This window comes from Vulpes vulpes, chromosome 5, assembly GCF_048418805.1.
Source record: "Vulpes vulpes isolate BD-2025 chromosome 5, VulVul3, whole genome shotgun sequence".
Lineage (NCBI taxonomy): Eukaryota > Metazoa > Chordata > Mammalia > Carnivora > Canidae > Vulpes > Vulpes vulpes.
The window spans coordinates 57,527,342-57,551,219 of record NC_132784.1 but is presented as its reverse complement, the minus strand read 5'-3'; positions in this window follow the sequence as shown (position 1 = coordinate 57,551,219).

The window sequence follows — 23,878 nt, the reverse complement described above, 5'->3', positions numbered from 1 at the left end:
GCAGAGATGGAGTAGTTCTGTCCCTGCCAACTGCTTATTTTTCCAAGTGGGAAGTCTCGGCCATGACACAGCACATTCGCATAAGGAGACTGCAGGAGGAAGGCGGGCAGGCAGGGACCTTGACACTTGATGAGTGACATCACAGTGAGTTCCTTGGGTTTCCTTATTGTCTGCCCGATGTCTTCAGGGATGGAGAGGGCACAGCAGCAGCCCCCAAACCAGAACTGCCAACAGCGCAGAAAATAAATCTCCAGGGAAGCCAGGTTCCCTCAGCCAGAAGGACTAGAAAAAGGAAGCTCCACCAACAGAAGAGCTCACTCCAGCTGAACACCAACAAAACTGCATGGCTTTGCTCCTTCCTGGGATTTCAACAGGCTTGTATGGGGGACGGATCTTGTCCCCCACACAAGCCTCTCCCCACCCTCTGCATGAAGTCTGCATGGTGGAGTCTGTGGGCTGAGCTCCTTGCTGATGATCACTTACCCTCCAGTGGGAGCAGAATTATATTTTTTTGGATAAAAATAAAAAGTAGAAAATCTCAGCAAAGAGGTAGTAGTTATAAAGAAGAACTGAATGGAAAAATAGAACTGAAAAATACAATCACATAATAATAATAATAATAGTAATAATAATAATAAATCTCGCTGGATGGGCTCAGCAGATGGAGATGACAGAATCAGTGGACCTGAGGATAGATCAACAGAATTTGTCCAAATTGAAAAAACTTAAAAATTTCAAGCACCTGTGGATCGATAACAAAAGAGCTAACTTACCATTGATTCCCAGAAGGAGAGAAGGGAGGGAACAGGACTGACCAAGTATTTAAAGAAATAATTGCTGAAAACCTCACAAATTGGGCAAAAGACAAATATACAGATCTAAGAAGCTAAACAAATCCTAGATTAGATAAATTCAAGAAAACTACACCTACATTTTAATTAATCTCTTGAAACTAAAGAGAAAGAAAGATGTTGAAATCAGCCAGGGGAACGACATCTCTTGAGGTGCACACAAGCCCAAGCGGAGCTGGTTTCCCTGGTCCAGGGGCTTGGCACTTCTCAGGAGCTGAGGGAAGACAGGTGTTGGCCCAGAAATCTGGGTTCCATGAAAATGTCCTTCAACACTGAAGAGGATTTGAAATGGCACCTGTGTTCCAGTGTTTACAGCAACCATGTCCATAAGAGCCACACTGTGGAAAGAGCCCAGATGCTCATCAGCAGATGAGTGGATAAAAGAGATGTGGTCTATATAGACAATGGAATATTATTCAGGCATCAAAAGGATGATATCTTGCCATTTGCAATGACGTGAATGGAGCTACAGGGTATGATGCTGAGTGAAATAAGTCAGAGAAAGACAGTTATCATATGATCTCACTCATATGTGGAATTTAAGAAACAAAACTGATGAACATGGACAAGGGAAGGAAAAATAAGACAAAATCAGAGAGAGGGACAAACCATAGAGACTCTGAACTTTAGGAAACTGAGGGTTGCTGGAGGTGAGGGGATGAGGGGACAGGGTCATTGGGTGATGGGCATGAAGGAAACGTGATGTGATGAGCACTAGGTGTGATATAAGACTGAAGAATCACTAAATTCAACCCTGAAACTAGTAATACACTATATATTAACTGAATTTAAATAATAATAAAAAAAAACGGGGACATCAAGATATTTTCCCATAAAGGAAATCTAAAGGAATTTGTTGCTAGGAAACCCGCCCTGGAAGAATGGCTAAGGGAGGGTCTCCAAATGGAATGGGAAGGCACAGGGCTTCAGAGAGGGAGGAGAAATGGGGGTGCAGGACCCCACAGGTCTCCTAAGTCATCCTCGACTGTGAAAGCATCAACGGTAACACCAAGTGGTGCATGCAGAGGAAATGGCACAGTCACTCAAGGGGACCTCAGGGGAATTAAGTTTTCAATACTTAACTCTAAGTAGTAAAATGTTGACCCTAGTAGACTGTGATAAATTATGTATTTACTGTCATACTAAGCAAAAACTAAAAAAGTATTATTTGAAAGACACTATCAATAAATCAAGATGAATTCCTAAAACACCCTCAAGTAACCCAGAGGTGGGCAAGAGACAGACTGGATGAGAAGTAGGAGAAACACAGAACACAACCTGACCCAAGCCCAAATATGTCATAAGGGTAAATTGTCTTAAGGGTAAATGGTCTAAATACAACAATTAAAGTCTGAGCTTGGGAAAAAAGATTTAAAAAAACCAAAACAACATGATCCAACAAGGGTCTGCCTATGAGCAACTCACCTCAAACACAAGGATGTAGGTTGGTGGGAATAAAGATGGAGATTTCTCGCAAAACTAAATGTGTGGATTGTGCTTATGTGTGTCCCAGCTGTCACACTCTTGGGCGCCTGTCCTCGAGAAAGTCTACGTTCACTTCAAAACCCATACACGCGTGTTCACAGCAGCCTAATCTTTAACAGTGAAGACTAGAAACAACCCGGTGTGCTCCAGGACATAACTGGTTGCTCACATTGTGGGATGGGCATCAGCAATACGGGGCCGGGACCCATGTATCCATGCAACAAGGTGGATGGATCTCAAGGTTATTTTCCTGAATGAAAAAGTCAGTCTCAAAATGTTATAAACTTTAGGATTCCATTCCTATAGCATTTTTGAAATGGCCAATCTACTGAGATGGAGACCAGGTCTGCTGTTGCCGGGGGTAGGGGTTGGGGAAGGAGGAGGCTGTGGGATGACCTGGTAGCCCCAAGATGCTGGCAATGGAGAGGTTCTGGGTCCCCGCTGCGCTGGTTGTGGCAGGGCTGTGCTCATAGGATAAAACCGCATGCTCACGTAAGTCACGTAAAACTGGTGAAATCTAAGGAATCTATGGATTATAGCAACGTCCATCTCCTCATCGTAATAGTGTTCTACGGCTTGGCAAAGTGTCATCGTTGGGTGAAACTTGGGTCAAGGGTATTCAGAATCTCTCTATCATTTTGTTACAGTGGCATATGAATGGCACTGGCAATGATCTTCATGTAAACACTTAAGAAATTATAAGAAAAGCAAACTTCTAATTTTACAGTTAAAATATCTGGGAGCTTCTGGGACACTTGGGTAGCTCAATAGGTTTCTCTTGGTTTCAGCTCAGGTCATGATCTTGGGGCCCTGGAATGGGTTCTGTGCTGGGCTCTGTGCTCAGTGGGGAGTCTCTGTCTCCCTCTCCCTCTGCCTTGCCCTCCCCACTTGTGCTCTCTCTGTCTTTAAAATAAATAAATAAAATCTTTAAAAATATATCTGGGAGGTTCCAATGAATGAGCTGAGCTTTGGCCATCCCCATCCCCATCACTATCACTATCTTCCCTTCACCTAACAGGTGTCCCGAGGAGGGCAGGTGGCTGGCTCCAGGAGGACCCCAGGGCTCTCACACTACCTACTGCCACGGCCTCACTGACCAGAGCTGTGCTGCTAGTGCCGTCACTAAATAAGCCACCTCATACAGAGATAGACATAGGGCATCTCCTCTCTGTCTCTGGACTTATGAGATCCTCAGCCATCCCTGTGTTTGAGGACCACATCTGGTTTCTACATGCATCCCCAAAATGCCTCAGTCCCATTAACATTGTTGGCACTTTACTGAAAGCTCCAGCCGCAGCTAACACTGCAGCTTCAGTCTGTGTCCACGAGGTCTGGACAATCGGCTCTCAGATCGCTCACAGCCATAATACAATATGGTCTGGAGTGGCCAGCAATCAATTGTTCTATTGCAACCTTAAATTTTTAAAGTCTTGGCAAGAGGAGGAGATGAAACAGCTTTGCAACACAAAACCTGTGAGGAGCACCACTGGCCTCACAAAGAGAACAGTTTGACTTTGAAGTCTCCATCAGTTCAGTACGAGGTGGGATGTGCACTGCATTGAAGAGCAAGAGCTTGGGGTCTGGATTTTGTTGGCCTCTTATTGGGTGTCCTTGGGCAAAGCCTCCACTGTTCTGGGTCTTAGTCTCCTCGTCTATAACACAGAGTCTAGCTCTTTCATTCCCTCTAGCAAAACAGTCTATGGTTGTGCAAATCCTTGAGGTGTTTCCCCAGCACAGCATGGCTCTCAGAATGCATCTTCACAAAGCAGTAGCCTTGGCCTAAGGAGACAACAGAATGTGCAATCACCCCTCTCTCTGCACAGGTAATATTGCTCGAACAGGTTCAGTCATTGCTGCAAGATCTGACCTCAGCACTAGCACCTTCTGAGTGCAGGTAAAACAGATTGGTGATGGCCTCTCCAGGAAGTCATTGTGCTCTAGATGGATCCAAGCCAGGTCCTGCAGGCATGACAGAAGGTCTCCACCATCAGCCCTGCCTCCCCTTCCGGCCTCCTTTGATCTTTGGGCTATGAAGTCTTCCTTTTCCTGGCTGTGCACCCTGGGCCTGGTGGTGGTTGCTGCCCGCGTGCCTCCACCGCGCTCCACCAGGCACCATGCTCACGGCTGCTCCCCTGTTGCAGTCTAGCTCTGCGGGAGCTTTGGTTCCTGGCCTGCTGTACATCCAAGGCCCGGGGTGGCCCCCAAGGCTACCTGCTGCAGCCTATACTGCTGGCTGGTTGGCAAGACGTGCGAAGGCTGTGCCGCCCCCAAGCTCAGGCAGCGGCTGCTGGATGTGGTGCCACACGGAGGGGGCCCCTGTCAGGAGCTGCGGTTGCAGGGCTGCGCTCCTTCAGCTGCTTCTGTGAGTTCTTCCTTGGAGCTTCAGTTCTTTCCACAAAGTGCTTTTTCTTTTCATGCTTTTGTTATTGTTGTTAGACTTTTATTTTCTCTCTCAAACTCACCACTCAGAGTCTAGTAACTTTAAATACCTTTTGAGAACAAAACAAACCTATTTTCTCTTGATTGAGCTTTAATTTACTGTATTGTTTAAATGTTTTGTTCTGGTAATTTATAACTTGAGGTATCAGAAAGTTGCCTCCAAGTTCATGAATATTTGTCATTGTATCAAAGAGATGGACGGCTCAACGAAGCCACTTGTGATGGTATTTGCTATTTTGGAAGGTTAGAGAATCACCCCATCTTCACTGAAAGTCCATTTTGAGAAGACTTTTTCAGGCAGCTGGGATTTCTGCTCGTACCTGTAGAGAGTGTGAGTCCCAGACTTTGGTCTGTAATTAAGATCCACTTGGATTCATGATATCATTTCTATTTCATGGGGATTGCCTTCTCGAATCTGATAGCCAAGCAGATATGAATTAAAGTATGTAGTGCCCATTTCATCTCAACATCTTTTGTAGCTCAGCCATACACACACGTGCACACAGACCCGTATTTATGTCCTTATGGAAATAAAGAAATGTAGAGACAGAGATTCTGAATGGGCATGACCCGGCCTCACCTCTACTGTGTCAGCATTGAGCCAGTGCAAACAACTTCAATGTCCTAAATCAAATTGTATTGAGAATCTGATGCCCCATACTTAAAAAAAAAAAAAAAAAAAAAAAAGAAAGAAAAATCATGTTAGTCCTCAATCCCTGGATATAAAGGTTAGTGCCTAAGCTCTTCTTCTGTGAATCATGCAATAGGCGTAAATGGAAGAATGTGTGCAAGACTCTAAGAGCCAGAATGTGGACAGGGTGGGTATGTGGAGGAGGGACAGTCCAGGGGGGCTTTTCTGCAGCTTGGAAGGATTCTAGTTAACGGATTTTTGAACAACAGAAGGGCATGTCAGCTTAGCGGCCCTTTAGCTGTTTCTACCAGGTAAGCAGCGGCTGACAGTATGGGTCTTTGTAAAGATCATATATCTTGAATTGCTGCTTTCCCAACAAAAATTACCCCAGAAGCACACTTTTAAAAGTTCCCACACTAAAAAAATTCAGGAGAAGCAATTTACAAAAAAAAAAAAAAAAAAAAAATCTCTTTCACCGCTCAAAAGCACTTTTTTTTGGTAATTTATACTAAGCCCTTTAGAATGTCATATTGGTCCTTTATTAGTAACCTTGACAATATGATTAGACTCCAAAAAATGTCTACTTGTTAGTGAATAGCATTCACTCGCTGAACTTTAAAGAGCCTGCTCGGCTATCATCAGAACGGGCTTTCATTTTTTAATTTTTTTGCAAAAAAAAAAAACAACAAACCCGCAGATGATAATAAAATATATGTTGAGATGGGGCATTCAATGAAACATATGTGCTAACAGTTAAATAGTGTTGCAGAATCGTGGATTTATTTTAGCAGACTATTTAGACGCCATAATTTGGAAGGGACTCTAAGTTTCATTTTCTGAATTAGAGTTAACTTTAAATTATAATTGCAAAAATGATTTTGCTAAAATGCCGAGAAGTGTAGCTTTTAGAAACATTCATTTCGTAGTGACAAAAGCATTTTTCCTCTTGAATGTTATTTCCTCTTTATTACGCGTTGAATCGCATTTGTGTTCTGTTTAGATGTTGCCACAAATAGTGTAAACTAAGTTGCTAAGTTAAAATAAGCCGGGGAAACCTGTACTTGTATTTACTAAAGAAGACAATGAGAGCATTAGCTACATTAATTGAAAAGCATTTTGACAACACTGATCAAGACCGAGGGGCAAAAAAAAAAAAAAAAAAAAAAAAAAGGGAAAAGAAAGAAACGGAAAAAAACCAAATCAAATCTCCCAAACAGCACCACCAACAAACTGAAATCAAAACTCCAGACTTTAACCTTCACAGCGAGATCTTGTAGTGCTTTTAAGAAGTCCCTAATATTTTTCTGCCTCTCCCCCCAAGTCACTTCACTGCCCATATGCTATTTAAATGCTGATAATCTTGTTCATGGTAATTTCAATGAGCCACAGCAGACATATAATGCTTCCTCTTTTAATAGGTGCAAAGTGAGTTATTGTCACCAAGCAGATATGAAAAAAGGACGTGAAAAGAGAATCTTGCCTCATCTCTGTAATGCGGGTGTGTGAGGGCGCTAACATGGTCACCTGAATTATGCATGTCTATTGTGCTCGAATATCATAAATCGGTGCATGAATACCCTCCAAATCATTTTCAGTTCGTGAACATTTATATACAGAGCTCTTGAGTACTGCAAAGACAATTAGTCATATTTGTATGCCGGAATTAATTGGGAGTGAGATGCAGGAGGCAGAACAAGAGAACAAAGAATGCTTTTTGTCAGTTCTTCCAACTGACAGGGATAATTAGATATATGAAATTGAAATTCCTCAGCAGGGGGTTTCTGTTGACAATGAATTTTCTTTTGATTCCATTCTGTTATTCTTTTACGCTGTCATCTGTGGCAATTTGTTATTCAGCTTGAAGCTTAAAAAAGCAAAGCATTCCGCTTTTATGAGTAGATGATGTCAGTTTGTACACTGCTGGGAAATAGATATTAAATGTAATCTTTAAACTAAAAAAAAAAAAAAAAAAAAAGAAAGAAAGAAAGAAAAGAAAAGGAAAAAAAAAAAAAATCAGTTAAAGAGACAGTGTGCTGTTTACCCGGCCTGAGCAGAGAAACTTTACAAGATATTGTCAGAACTTGTTCAGTGGTATTTGAAGTTGTTCAAGCTCCATTAATCCAGGGCCTTCACCGCGGCTCCCACTATTCTTCTAAGTGGATGCAATTTAGTGCAGAGACTCAAGTGCACAGCGCCGAGGTGGCCCCGGACGCTGGGGGCTGCGGAGTGCCGCCGCTTTCCTGCCTAATCTCGTTTCTTCACCACTCCTTCTGTCTCCACGACACCAAGAGCATTATTCACAGATTATCTCTTGTTTTGCTTCCGAATCAAATGTCTTCTTAAGAAAGGGATCTAAAGAAAGCCTTAGAGCGTCCCCCTTCCCCCAAATATGGTCCAATTCTAGGCTCCTTGGTAAACTCACTCTGGGCATATGTCAGATATTGGGCTTCAGGATAATGGCTGTTGGCCTGCAGCTCGCTGATGCTTGGGGCCCTTCTGTCTGCAGGGAGCGGGCACCTTGGTGCTGGTGCAGCGTGGCTCCAAGTCCCCATCTTTTCCCTCCAGCTCCGGCTTGTGGGCCACGCTTTAACATCCTTGGGCCTCTCCCCTTCGTGCGCAAACAGAGGTCCCTTGAACAGCTGATTCCCCGTGATGTGAGGAAGACTGGTTCGAAACCTGGTACCTCGGGGGCCCTTCTGAAAAGTCCAACCCCAGCTCCCCTCCTGATCACTTACCCACTCGTCTCTGTCTTGTGCTCTCCCCATTCAGTCTCTGGAAACATACCTGGTGGGTCTCTCACACCAAAGGCGCCAGGCTGGATCCGGGGCAGAATGAGGCGCGTGGGTGCGGCATTGTGGTGCTCAGACAGCAGCGTTTCCCCGTCTCCTCCGAGTGGAGGCGGCTCTCTGGCCTCCAGCACCTTGTGTTTATACGAGGTTCCTTGAGCACTTCACCAACCCCACCGAATGGGATATTTGGAGTGGGGCACAGGACTCTTGAGTTCACCCACTGCTCGGGTGGTTCTCACGTGCACTAACGCCTGAGAAGCATGATCTGCAAGGTGCGAGGGGCTGTAGGGGGACCCCACTTCACCACCAGTCACCCACAGAGACTCCGATCTGTGTTCAAATTGCTTCTGTGTCATTAACTGAAATGTTCATGCTGGAGGCAACACGTATGGACACCTGGATCATCGCGCAGGAGCAGGTGCACAGGGTAAATGCACCTTCGGAACAAGATGGCACCAGGGACTCCAGCTCCCACCTCTGATTAAGAGGACGACCCACCCAGGCCTGTTCAAGGAGTTTCATGAATGCTGAGGAGAAACCAGAATACGGAGACGAGAACAGGCTTTGGGTGGAGCCCGAGGATGGAAACACAGGGGGTGTGTCCGCACTATTTGCCCAATGGACAATCAAGTCTGGGGATGTGCAAGTGACTTCTGCATGATTCTCCTGTTCCAGTTCTAAGGACAAAGTAAATACTCTCCGTAGCCAGTGTTGCTTCCTCAGATCCATCTCCACACACATTTCACTGGCTCTGGAAATACAAGACAAACAACTGTATCCTTTTTAATTGTTATCTATTTCTTTTCCTTTCTTACTTAACATTTTCCATCCATCTTAAGTTCTCAATTTCGTCCATCCCCTGTCTCCTCAGAGTGGGGAAGGCTTGTTTCCTGAAAACGAAACTTTCTTAATCAGAATCAGCATCCTGGTGACTGAATTAAAAGAAACAACAACACAAAAATGTGACTTTAGTCAAACCAAAAATCTCATGAGGTGTTGGCCAACCCTGCATTCCAGTTACCACTGTGCACGTAAATACGCCTTCTAGAAGCTGGCGGAATGAGCCGGTGTTGAGCTCAAAGAGCCTTATTTAACTAAGGAAACATTTTATGCAAATGTAGGGAGGGAATGCCAAGGAGAGGAAGAGGTCTCCCATTGATACAAGGAACAGTCAAGACAGAAAAACGTGACTGAGCACATACCCATCTGGAGAAGTATTTTAGGGAAAGACTCCATGAATTTAAAGCCACAGTTTTTTTTTTTTTTTTCCAGGACCAAATTAAAGTGAAGATCAATGTTTGTCCACTTCCCATTGCAAATGTCTCTGAAGTGTCTCAGGCCCACCTTTTGACTTCTTACTGTTATGGTTACAGCCTCACAAGCTGGAGCCTCAGAAATGCAGGTCAGCCGAGGGACCTGGAGCCTGAAACATTACTTGCTATTCTCTGGATGGATGTAGCTGATGTTGGTAGGGCAATAGGGGCACGTAGCAAGACTATGGTGAATCAGACCATGCCCACCTTCGTGCCTGAAGGAGCAATGAGTGCCTCCAGGCTAGGGCCCACCAGCACTGCCATGTTAGTTGGGGCGGACTTTGTGTGGTGCCACCATTTGTTCTTGGGCACCTGCTCATACCCAGTGGTCATGGGAGACCCAGTACAGGTAGGACTGGTCCTTTCCACACGGAGTTTAACAGAGTATCCAGAGAAACTCATTTTGGCACAGCTCACGTTGACACGCCTCCAAGAAAGCCAAGGTAGCCTGAGCTGAGGACAGCTAGCATTGGAGTCTGAGGTAGTTCTTATCTGCTCAATGGTTGCCAGGTTTTTGGCTATTTCTGTGACCCATCAGATAGTTGGAATGAAGACAACACTTAGAAGGTAATGACCTGAGCCATGCATATGTCTGATCAATAGAAATAAGTAATTGGGGGATCCCTGGGTGGCGCAGTGGTTTGGCGCCTGCTTTTGGCCCAGGGCGCGATCCTGGAGACCCGGGATCGAGTCCCATGTTGGGCTCCTGGTGCATGGAGCCTGCTTCTCCCTTTGCCTGTGTCCTGCCTCTCTCTCTCTCTCTCTCTCTCTGTGTGTGTGTGACTATCATAAGTAAATTTTAAAAAAATTTTAAAAAAAAGAAATAAGTAATTGGGATTGTTCACCCTGGAGTAGAGGAAGCTAAATAGTGATTCAGTGATAACCATTCATAAATTATGGAGAACATGGGATGCCTGGGAGGCTCAGCGGTTGAGCATCTGCCTTTGGCTCAGGGCATGATCCCGGGATCTGGGATCGAGTCCCACATTGGATTCTTGCTTCTCCCTCTGCCTGTGTCTCTGCCTTGCTCTCTCTCCCTTTCTGTGTCTCTCATGAATAAATAAATAAAATCTTTCAAAAAATTATGGAGAACAGTTTTATAGCCATCTCCCTCTATTAGAACAGGAAATTTTGCTTAGATTTCAGTAAGAAGAGGTATGTTGAAGGATTTCCTGGTGGCAAGGTTTACAGCCATGAGAATGGCTGCTGTGGTGTATGCAGATGTGCTGGATGCAGCAGGACGTGCTGGTCACTCACAAATGCATCTCGGGAGCCATCGTCCTTCCAGAGCGCACAGCCCTAGTGAGTGAGGCAAACTGGGAGTGAATAAACAGAGCATGATCAGTTTTGCGCTGGTGTTTATGCTCCGAGTGATCTTGGGGAGCAGAATGGAGGGGCTTCCTGAAGGAGCAAGTATCTAGGACTAACTGAGTTTGTTGGAATCAGATGTTTTAACGGAGGGAGAAAGTGATCAGACTGTCAACAGCAGGGGTGACCAACGCCCAGTGGGCTGGCGTGGGGACAGGCAGAGGGCATACCTGAGACAGACCCAGGGATGGTCCATCCAAGCAGAGAGAGAGACAGACCTCACCTGTGGTGGCCCGGTTCTACGGGCGCTGCGGGGAGCATACACCTGGCACAGTGAGAGCATCCTTAGTGGACAGCTCGCTCTGTACCGGGAGTTGCCACCTCCCGCTTGGGAACCGATATCGACAGCTGTTAGGATAGATTTCAGAGGAGAAAATGTAAACTTGAAGGCACGAAACATTTCGCTTCCATTCACACAGCTCGCAGGGTTTCACCCCACTTGCCTGACCCTAGCCCTGTGCTCTTCACCAAGGTGGAAGCCGGAGGGCAGCTGGAGAAGGTGGCCACGAAGAGCTTGCACAGAGGAGACGCGGGGGGCGTGCAGAGGAGCCCAGGCTGCAGCCTGCAGAGCTGTGACTGCCATCGCCATCCAGCTCCCGGGTCACCTTCCTGTACGATGGCAGGAGATGGGTGCTGCAAGAATAGGTTTTGGTGTCCCAATAAAATATAGAATTACAGCTACCGAAATGCTGGCATTTACATAAAAAATCACCTGTGACTAGATCGATTTGTTAATTGATGATGCTCGCACTTGCCAGTTGATTAAGTACTTTGAACTGGCTTTCTTCAGAGATAGATATTTAAGGACATTAATTTATAAATTTTTTTCTCTATAATTTAAACAAATGATTATCCATTTTCTTATCCTCTCATAACCATTTTTTTAAAAAATCAAATTTAGCTAAAACTTAGACCACTAGATTTTGAAGTTTTGTTATGTCAAATCATTTGTCGATGGTTGTTCAATATGTGTCTAAAGGGGTTGTTCTTCCAAGAAAGTCCCCAAATAATTAGTCTATAGGCTTGTCCCATGCTTAACTCTGGTTTTCTTTAACGATAACAGAATACTAAAAATGCAGGATAATTTATTAATGTAGTTTATTGGCCATGTTTTGACTTTGCTCACATCATTTTATTATTATATGGGATGTGGTAAGATTTTGGTTATCTTTTTCAGTTGTTTCCTATAATCTGTTCAGATGTGTATGAGAACAAAGCCATGGAAGAAAATCATCCAGAGGCTGCATCGTTCAGTGAGTGTAGAGATAAGGAAATTATTTAGATATATTTGAAAATGTCTTACTCAAATTTTTTCACCATCAGCATCCAAACGGTTAACAATGGTTGTGATTTTTAATGAGGTCTTACTTTTGAGAACTGTGACTCTGACACCTCTCCCCCACCTGGGCCTGGGCTTGGCCCTTCCCAGTTCCTGCTTCCAGATTGTCCTCGTGCACTGTTGCTTGTCATATTTATGACTGCATTTGCCTTCAGGAAATCTGTTCCTCAATAATGATCCCCAGAGATGAGCAGACCGGTGCATAGTAGGTCCTCAGTAGGTAATTATCAAATGATTTAACATATGAATCCTGCGATTTATTTTTTATTTTTTTAAAAGATTATTTATTTATTTATTCATGAGAGACACGGAGAGAGGCAGAGACACAGGTAGAGGGAGAATCAGGCTCCTTACAGGGAGCCTGATGCGGGACTCGATTCCAGGACCCTGGGGTCACACTCTGAGCCAAAGGCAGACGCTCAACCATTGAGCCACCTGTGCATCCCTGAATCCTGTGATTTAAATTCAGGGAACATGTCCTGAATGCCCACTGTGTGCAAAGCCCTGCTTTAGGCTTTTTGTAGGGTGAACCCAGAGGGCTGACATTCCTCTGGGGAGTCTGCATGATGTGTAATTTGAGCAGAATGTGACTCAGGACATGTCGCAGCTCAGAAAGCTATTCCACGGGTGCGCATGGTGCCCCTAGATCCTGGAACCAAGGATCTGCTGTCAACAGATGCTAGGTTAAGTTAGCACGGTTTCCTGTTTTCTTATATTGTTACGGAGCTGCGGTGTTCATCGTATCCAGTGGCTGACGATCCATGGAATTCTTTGAACACTAGAAAATACCCGAGAATGTGGGGAGGTGACTGTTATTCTGTGTGCTTTTCATCGGTGTATAATTTTGGACACAGAGGTTCTAAACTTGGATAAAGATGCTATGTTAAATTTTAGATAATTTGTAACAGTGCTTAACTAAAAGGATGCTCTAGTAATTACCGTTTTTAGGTTCTGGTTTGGAATCACTTGCCAGTGAAAAAAGCTCTGCATGTGGCCACCAGAGGGGTGGCACTCAGGGCTGACCAACTTTTAGAGTAATTGAGTCAACGTCTCCAAATGGAAGTTGCAACCTAGCTTCATCCCAGTGGTTTTCAATAATGTGGGAGGTAGGATAGACTTTGGGGATAAATTTACTCAATAATCATTTATTTTCCTGGAGGAGGAAACTAGGTTTGAAATTTCTAGTCCAAGGAAGTGTGAGATATCCCTCAAAGAAAACCAGTCTCCCATTCTCCAGAAAGCTCTTGTACTAAGGGGATAGGTCAAACGTGTTTGTCTCCTCTAGGTCAGAGGTTCTCCCATCTTAGGATCGTAAGAATAATGGGAGAAACATTTTTTTTAAAGATTTTTATTTATTTATTCAAGAGAGACAGACAGAGAGAGAGGCACAGCCACAGGCAGAGGGAGAAGCAAGCTCCATGCAGGGAGCCTGATGTGGGACTCGATCCTGGGTCTCCAGGATCATGCCCTGGGCTGAAGGTGGCACTAAACCACTGAGCCACTGGGGATGCCCAGGAGAAACATGTTAAACATGAGGAGTCCCTTCCCACCCAGCAGGGATTTGGGCTCAGGAAACCCTGGGTGGGGCTCAGCAACCTTACTTCTGAACACAGACCCAGATGGCTCTGGTCCTCATCGTGCCTGTGCAGACAGTGCTGGCCTCCGCGACCAGGTGTCGGGGAGGACAGTGTGATGTGTCAGCCAGGGTGGCACGGGGCTGTGGGCTCTCGGCCTGGGTCTGAGGGAGTGTGGTGATGTCCTGACTCCCTTTGCCGACACGTTAGATTCCCACATGCCCTCTCGGAGCATTTGCTCTTATTTTCCTTCTAAGACTCCCTTCCTTTCCATGTCCAAGCACGCAGGGTTGCATATCACCTGGGCAAACAAGGGAGGCCAGACAGTCCTCTTAAGGCCAATGGTGAAGAGCACCTGGCATGGAGCCCATGGGTCACACGCTGCCATTCGTGATGGTAGGGAAGTGCACTGCGGGCTTCGCATTGCTGACATCTTTGCTCTCAGAGTCACCTTTTAACTCCTCGTGGCTCTAAAGGAGGCTGACAATAGTGAGGATGACAATGCTGATGAGATGATATAAGTCCAAAATATACCAGCTTGTGCACTTTAGGGTTGTGCCAAGTGCTTTAGATGGATGGTGTCGCTTAGCTCCTATAGTGACCCTGTGCCATGGGTTATAGATCCATGTACACACATGTACACTCATGTGTACATACACACACTTGTGTGTATATATGCACACAATGTACTCGTATGTATATGTCATACACACATATACATATACACACACTCATGCTCATATGTATACACACATATACACACATGCCCTCACCTGTACACACATACACACTTGTGTGTATATGTACACACATGCACTTGCATGTATATGAACACACACTCACATGTACACACACATACACTCACGTATATATGTACACAATGTGCCCATACGTGTATATACACATATCCTCATGTGTGTTATGTGCACATGTGCTCCTATGTGTACACATATACACACATATACTTATGTATACACACCTCTATACACATATACGTATACACATTTGCTCATATGTATATGTGTTATATACACAAGCACATGCACTCTTATGTGTATCTATACATATATGCAAATATAGTTTTATTCACACAAACAATATGTACACCTCAACTTCATTGTTTGTGGATTCTCTGAGAATTCATTTACTCACTAAAATGTACTATGACCCAAGTCAATGCTCACGGGGCGCCTATTGTCATTTGCAGACACTGAACAGAGTGGCAAACGTGATTGTGTGATGTGTTTGTTCCCAGCTGAAGTGGTACAAGATGATGCTGGGCCTTCTTGTTTGGCTCTCTGACTGCGGACACATGCCCTTTGCAGGGTCTATTTAGTGCATGTTTTTCATATTTTTGTGGGTTTTGTTGGTAACGCATCATTTAAGACGGTCGCCAAGCGTAGTATTGAGGGACTTCATCCCGGTGGGGGTTACAGGGAGTGGGTCAGCAGGATATTTGAGATGCGGTGTCTTCAAAATGAAACGCACACACGGCGAGGTTGTGTATTGTCTGACGGATTAAAATGTTGGGACCTGAGGACCAACCCCCGTGTTGTTTAGGAGCAGTGGTGAGTTGTGCACCGTCAGTGTTTTGTGACTTTATAGACGGTAATCGTCGCAGGGATCAGAGATGCAGGGTATGTCACTCCTGCCAAGTCTTTTTGAAAGTCCTGTCTTCCTGCCCCGGGGTAGCTGGTGTCAGAGTCAAGGATACGGACACCCTCCAGGGACTCACACACATTCCCTGGCCTATCCCTGGGGTGTCTGTGGAAGGGGGCACAGGACACTGTCCCCATGGGTTTTCCCTGGGGAGGCAGAGAAAGACCTCACTTGTTATTCAAGAAGCTAAATGATAAGTTAAAATGAAAAGAAATGACATTGTCCAGAACGACTTATACAAACGAGGAAATCCCATTACAGCCTTTGTGGGTGGACGTGTTCATAGCTTGGACAGTATGAGGCGCCCAAGGAACAATGTCAACCAGGTGTTTCATTGGCTTGGGCTCATTAGACAAACACTTTTTCACAATCCCATCATCATCATCCACTTTTCTTGTAAAAATAGGCTGAATGGTTAACCTTTTTCTTTCTCTCACAGCGTTCATTATACTTGTAGTGGTGAACATTTTACCTTAGTGAGAATATTACATTCAAGCATACCTTCCTTCCTCTACCATTAAATCATTACGGAAACATTGACTAGCACTTCTAGTTAATATTTTTGTTTTATTTCTCTGTTCATGGCATGTGAGACCCTGGGCAAGGTGTCCAGATCCTTGAAATATCACTTGTATGTGGGAGCTGTAAAGATTTTTTGAAGAACACTTGCTCAGGAAACTGAAATTTAGATAAAAAGTGAACAAAGGCCTCTCTCAAGATCCTTCTTGGGTCTTCCTGCACATTTAGCATTTTTTATAGTTTGTCCAGACAGAAATGAAAGCCCACTACCAAGGTTCTTGGCACAGCACGGATGCAGCGAGGAGGCGCTGGCCTGGATTTTCTGTCCACCCTGCCCGAATGCCGAGCCCAGGCCTTGCAGAAGGCACACAGGTCATGTTTACTGGAGAAGTTAAGTGCTGTCCTCGCCCCCACGTCCCGCAGCTGAGGAAGTCTCAGGCAGGACAGGGACATTCACTGTACCCTTGGCTGACAGCGCTGACGCCTCTCACTCACTGCCTAGGGCCCACTGCGTGCCGCCCTTGGGAACTGGACGGTGGAGAGTGCCAGTGAACGTCCCCTACCCCGCCTGCACCTGAGGAGCAGGTTCTCTGTTTGCAGCCGAGCTTTATACCTTCCTCCCTAAATGTGCTCCTCAGTGATAAGATGGTGCCGGTCGGCGGTGACGCTCCTGAGGTCACTGTCATCTGAGCTATTTCAGATGAAATAGCTAATCATATAACCCTTCTGAAGAGCACACAAAATCACCCTGCACGACCACTTTGCTGCAACAGACTCCCGTGTAGTCTGTAGTCTTGTGTCCCAGTGGACAGCACCCACTTTGCCCCGCCCAGGGTGCTTGCTGCTGAGGACTGCCAGCGGCTTTGGGGAGGGCAGAGTGCAGACCACATGCTCTTTCCTTGCCTGTGTTTCTGAGAAGATGCAGGCTTTTTGTATGCTGTCCCCTCCACGCCTGGGGGACGCCTGGGTCCAGCCCCAGGCCCAGCCCCAGCCCCAGGCCCAGGTCCAGGTCCAGCTCCAGATCCAGCTCCAGTCCTAGCTCCAGTCCCAGTCTCAGCCCCAGCCTCAGCCTCAGCCTCAGCCCCAGCCCCAGCCCTAGCCCCAGTCTCAGTCCCAGCCTCAGGCCCAGCCCCAACCCCAGGCCCAGCCCCAGTCCCAGCCCCAGACTCAGCCCCAGCCTCAACCCCAGCCCCAGCCCCAGCCCCAGTCCTAGTCCCAGCTCCAGTCCCAGTCCCAGCCCCAGCCCCAGCCCCAGGCCCAGCCCCAAGCTCAGGCCCAGGCCCACCCCAGAATCAGCCCCAGCTCCAGCCCCAGCCCCAGTCCCAGTCCCAGCTCCAGCCCAGGCCCAGCCCCACCTACAGGCCCAGCCTCAGCCTCAGGCCGAAGTCCAGCCTCAGCCCCAGTCCCAGCCCCAGCTCCAGCCCCAGGCCCCATCCCAGCCCCAGGCCCAGGCCCAGCCCCAGCCCCAGGCCCAGCCCCACAAGTGGAAGACCTCATTGCTGTCCAGTTGTTGAGGCCACATCCTGGTGCTTGCTTCCAGCTCTCCTGGAAGGAGATAACCAACTTTGGTGACTTCTGGAGGGCGTGTTCTCAGGTGGAGGGAAGGAGGGATGCTCGTGGAGTGAGTGGCAGGAGCAGGGATGGCACCAGCGTGGGAATAACCCATTTCCTCCAGAGGGGAGGGCAGCCCAGGCACACATTATACTGTGGGCCAGCCCACCCCGAGGCTGGGGCTGCCCTGCACCAAGGCAGCGAGTCATTGGCTGATCCTGCTCAGGTGGGGGTGAGGGGCTGGCCTTGGGAGATGGTGTCCCATCCCTTGGGGGATGGTCAGCCATAACACAGGAAGGGTGGAGAGGGTGCCTCATGGTTAGTCGTGGTCAGCGGAGCAAGCGGGCCTCACTCGCAGGTGAGGACAAGGTGTGGGGGGAATTGAGGACAAGGTGTGGGGGGAATCGAGGTCATTGTGCTTGTCTCGAGGGGATCAGGGCACCATAGTGAGAAGGCCCAGAGGAATCGCAAAAGAACATTTATTTAAATCATCCCTATGTCTGTGAAGACAGTTACAGGAAGATATGGGAGATGAATGTCGTAACATCGTACCATTGGAGGCTTTAACCTGCAGTTCACACCCTTGGGTCTGGCGGGGACCTGGGCAGTGTGTGTAGGGGCAGAGCGGCCCTGGGCTGCTCCACCACCTGGCGGTCCAGCTCCCTTCTCTAAAAACCATGACGTCTCCTTGTCATTCACTCCACCACCAGCTGAGAGTAGGGTCCCACGGAGGTCAGGACGGGTTTCCCGGTCCAGAAACAACCGCATAGTCCCTCCAACTTTGAACTTGGTTCTACAATATTACAGTGAAGAAGGGCAGCTAGCATTCCCGAGTAAGCGATATACTCTCTCGAGAAGATGCACTTTGTAGGTACAAAGAGGTCAAAAGCACCTCATTAAAAATATATTGTCAGAAAAAAGGAGCCAGTTATGGTTCACATGATATGAGTGATCATTATAATTAAGAAATGAATTCTTGATAAAAAGATGGACGGACGCTGAATTCTGGAAGAATTGATATTGTATGGGCTAATTAAATATTTATCGAGCATCAGTGGAGTGCAGTGCTGGATGCTACGGGGTGCACGTGATGTATTTCCGTTACCAAGGAGCGCCAGCACAGCAGGGTCATGCATAATAGAGGCAGGATGTGGCCAGGGTCACCAAGTGGGTGGGAGAGCCGGCTCTGGACGGTCAGCTGAGGGTCTGCAGCATGTTGTCATGCCTGCCCTGAGTCCCTAGGCTGAAGTAGTCAGAGCAGGTGCATGTGATTAACATATCAGTCATACTGTACTGCAACCTGGCATCTCTGTCCAAAACTATGGATCCCGTGCTCTTGGAGAGCAAAGCTGGCTGGGGCGATGCAGCACACATCCCTGCCTTGGTCTCAAAATGGAAATGGAGGGAGAAAGTCAGTCAGAGTTTTGGGAGACACACAAAATGGTTTTAGTGACAGGAAGTGTGATGCACAGTGTCTGTCCTGAGCCAGTCAGGACAGGTGATGCCAGCTGCCATGAGGGGCCCTCCCACGTGTCAGGGATGCCATTGGGCCATTGGGCCAGTGCCTTCCTCCGCAGCGGCCAGATGCTTGCCATCCTGTCCGGCCTGCACACATGCAGGTGCTGGGCTCCTTCTGTCTGGGAGCTGCTGTCTCCTGCTCAGGGCCACCAGGGCTCCGCCGCGTCCTTCCCTTGAGTCACGTGGTGAACTGAGAGCACGAGGCTCACACAGGCCATGACCTTTCGTCCATACTCCATGAGCAGAAACCCATACACGTGGTTCCAGCGAGAGGCAGAGGAGGTGGCTTGTGTGTGTCCCAGGAAGAGGAAAACGGATCAGTGAGGTTAGCATGGCTTCAAGACAGTGTTAGTTAGAGAGGCCACCTGCTGCTGATGTGAGGAGACTCAAAAAGACGGATTTAAGAGTCTAAGGATCAGCTGTAAGGAGAGAGGGAGCACAGGCTGTTCCATCAGGAATGTTTCCTCAGCTCCGCAGGCAAATCCAGCAGTTCCCTGGATCCAGAAGAATAACAAGGGTCCTGCAGGCCTAATGACGGGGTGACGGGGCCCCGTAGAGCATAATCTTGGCAAGTGAGACATGGCCCACGGGGGGCATTCTCATGAGCATGAGCGGATTCCTGTGTCTTGTGGGGACAGTGGGAGATGAAGCTGGTGGCAGCAGCGAGCACACGTCACCTGGAGGCCGCCTGCATCACGGGGCCTAGCCTGGGGAGGGCGTCTGTTGGAGGCCCCCCTGTCCAGGCCTTGCTGCTCCCACCGTGGTCCCTGGACCTCCTGGCCAGTGACTCAGAGCTGCCCCCCAACAAGCGCCTCGGTGACGGCGATGGGGTGGGAGTAGGTAGGACTCTGGCCCAAGTGACAGTGTCCGGGCCCGTGGCTGGGCAATTCTGGGGGCCGGTTTCTGGAGCCTTCACTTCCTTGTGGGATGAGACAGATGGAGATTTGCTCATCAAGGGTTTGCAAACTGCTCTTTTCAGTGGAGACAACATGGAAATGGTCGCCCACAGAGAAAGGACCATGCAAACAGTGCCCTCGCCGGGGGGGGGGGCACCCTCCAGGACCCGTCCCCAGAGCCAGCAGCCGCCCCGCTCCCGACTGCTCCTGCTAAGACACCAACCCCGACCGGGAGAGACTAGGGGTCCCTCCACGGCCCCCTTCAAGGGGAGACCTGACTTTGGTGTCGTTTATATCTTGGATAACAGGCTCTGCATCGTATTATCAGGAATATCCAGGTTAATACCGATAGCATTTTACGACTGTTGTTCTCCAGGGACGGTTATGGAAATAAGATGTCTATCTCACAGGGTTCTCTCGGCGAGGGGAAAAAAGTGTTAAATAAATAGAAATAAATAAATAAATCTGAAAAAGTAACTCACAAACATTTTTGCAAATATAAAGTGCGTGAGCTATTGTGTCCTCAGGGTATGGAATTAACTCGCATGATGATAATTTATATTTTATGTGAGTTTTATTTTTATACACCTGCTTTTCTTTGCAATTCATGAAAAAACATATTGATATCAAGGCAATTGTGCTGTCACAGAATTCATAATCCTAACTGGGAGACTTCACATCAATATGACACGTCTCTTTTATGCTAACTCTAGCAATTTAGAAAAAAATACAGGTTATAAACAGCTAATAAAACTTCCCCATTTGTTCATCTGATACATTTTCTTTCCATCCACCCACAGAGCTCCTGTGGGCTCCGGAGAAATTTGTCCTTGCAGGAGAGGAAGGGCTCACCAGGCCTGTCAGAGAGCTACCCGCACAGCCTCTGCTCTGTTGACTTCCAGTGGGTTTTGCTTGATGGCTTGGCTCTCCAGTTGCAGGATGAGAGGCTTTGGGCCAACGTGTAGAGAACACCAGGGGAGTGTGACTCGGGTGGTGAATGCACTTGGGTAGCACAGGGTAGTGGTCTGGGGAAGATCAGATGGTGCTGGCCATGGCTTAGACTTTGTGGTTTGGCTGGCTCCCATGGCAATCGCTCAGCTCCGTGGCCGCGGCTGATAAAGTTTTGTGGAATGAAAGGAGTTTTGAACTTTGGAATGTTTTCACATGTCATTAAGTGTGATTCTCTGCATCTTTTCCAACTATTTACATATCATTCTCAGTTCACAGGCTGCACAGAGCAGGAGGTAGGCAGGCTTTGGTGTGAGGGCCGCAGTGGACTGGCCCTGAGCAGGGCATGGGCTCCAGACCCGGCTGCCACAGAGGGATGACCCTGAGCAGTGCACGGGCTCCAGACCCGGCCTGTGGGGTCCTCGTCTGCCTGTGCTGTTTGCCAGCTGCAGGGCCGTGTGCTGTTTGGCCTATGTAGCACCCTTGATATCGGTTCTGGTGTCCCGCAGTCTCCTTCTGCGGGCGACTCTGAGATGTGGAGCAGCAATGTCCACAGGTGAAATGCATGCTCTCCCCACGCATGCTGCCGTGAACTGAGACGCTCATGAGCTCCCCAGATTTAAATAACTTGGCTCCAGGTGCCCAAGACAAGCTAGTGGAGGAGACAGGCAGGGACCGCTCTGTTCTCTTCTCTTCCATAGCTGCCCCCCCGGCCTGCTGTGTGTGCAGGGCCTGCTGCCGAGGAGCCTCGTCTGGGGGATGCTTTATGTTCAAGAGCATGTTGATGTGATGCAATCACACAGACGCGTGCACACCCACATGAACATGGTGCCCCCCCAGCCACATGTGCACATGCACACGAACACGATGCACATGCAGGCACACGTATCCCCCAGATACATGTGCACATGCAGGCACTCTCACCGCCCCAGGCACACGTACACACACACATGAACATGATGCACACGCAGGCACACACACACTCCCCACACACGTGCACATGCACATGAACATGATGCACATGCAGGCACACGTATCCCCCAGATACATGTGCACATGCAGGCACTCTCACCGCCCCAGGCACACGTACACACACACATGAACATGATGCACACGCAGGCACACACACACTCCCCACACACGTGCACATGCACATGAACATGATGCACATGCAGGCACCACACGCACCCCCATAGACACGCACAGACGCACATGAACACAGTGCACAGGCAGACACACGCAACTCCCCTCCCCCCGCCCCAGACAAACGCACACTGTCACTTTCTTTCTGGTCGTTTTTAGCATTTCTCTTGTAAACACAACAGCTGCAGTGAACACAGGACTTGGCTGGACCCTACCTTCCATGGGCCCTGCACACGAGTTGCCGTGTGTTTTTCAGGGCCTGTGGCCTGCCTGGCCCTGCAAGTTGGCATGGGCTGGTCGTGGGTTCAGGTGGTGCTGCGTGTGGTCACTGTGGGAAGCAGTGGAGTGGCCAGTGAGTGACGGGAAGGTCTATGCAGAGACAAAAGGCAGAGACGCCATGAGCATGGTGGAGCCTCGGAGCAGGGAGCATGCAGAGCTAACAGCTATGTTCGACCTGGCCAGGTTTCCTACAGGCAGCCCTGTAGGTCTGAGGACCCCCTTCTCCTTGACAGGCACCCTGTCCCTCTGCCGGTGCAGCAGATGCCAGAGCATGGGGTCTGCGGATAGACACCCCGAATTAGCCTTCTGGAGCAAAGCTTGTGCTCTCCAGGAGAAATGAAACAAGACAAATGTGCAAAGAGACAAGAAAGAAGCTCAAGCTTTCTTTCAGAAGCCAGAGCAAGTGCGCTGGGAGGCCAGACGAACCCAGTATTCTGCTCGGCTCTGGAAGAAGACGGACCCACCACCAGTTGTGGCAGATCCGGGGTCCCCTGCACCCCAGCACCCAGCAGTGGAGACTCGGGTGGGAACCTGAGGGCAAGGCTCCCGCCCTGAGCCTGAGCCCTGTGGACGGCATAGACGAGCCCCAGGCAGGCCTGAGTTCCCACCAACCTGCTGCTCTAGATCACAACTTTTCCCCTTCCCAAGAAAAAACAGTGTTATTATTATATTTTTAATTCCCTGATGTGCGACCCAGCAGCCAGTATCGTCTTACAGAGGATGAATAGAGGGTGGGGGCAGGCTGTGTGGCCCGGTTTCAATATCCCCCCTGCGAGCCATTACGTCATCCGGCTACTCTCTAAGAGGATTTTCAGCAGGCTTGGCTTCGTTATTAAAATAGTAATTAATTTTTTCCTCTTCACAAAACCCAGGGACCTTCAGATGGAGGCCTCAGGAGAGAGGGCAATCTCCTTTTGAAAGTGGCCTTTCTGGAAACGGTAATCGGCTCTCCAGCCCTGCGGTACACATGTTCCCCAGTAAATGTGATTAAAGACCCGCACAAAACCCCCTTGCAGAAAATTAATTCAGTTTCCAGAATAAAAAGTTTGATAAAGTTGTGCAATGCTCCAGTGACAACACATAATGGAAGGGTGAGTTTTATCCCCTTGAAGGGTAAGTGAACGGCCAGAAAGGTCTGGTAGTTCCCAGAGTAAAAACATCTGCTCGAGCTAAGTGACTTCAGTGCTCGCTTGTAAAATTCATTAGTCATATCGGGCAGCGATCACTCCCGACACGCTGCTGGGAGGGTGGCCTCACAGACCGGGTGCCGGGTCCCCGCAGGCCCTGGTCAGCATCCACCGGCGCCCGACTGTGGATCCGCAGGGGCCGGGCCAGGCCTGGGTGCTCACCTTCCTCCCTCTCTCCTCCAGGCAGCTGTGCAAGCAGGGGTGCCCAGTGCCTGGCGACTCCGTGTCTCTAAATCTCAGTTTTTGGTTCTGCAAAATGACAGTGATTGTGTCTCCTTTCAGGGTTATCATGAGGATTAGATGAAATAAAAATCGACAGCATTTAGCCTTGTTCCCGGAAATGAGGGGAGTCAGTAACGGCAGAAGGCCTTCCGTTGTCCAGATTCCTG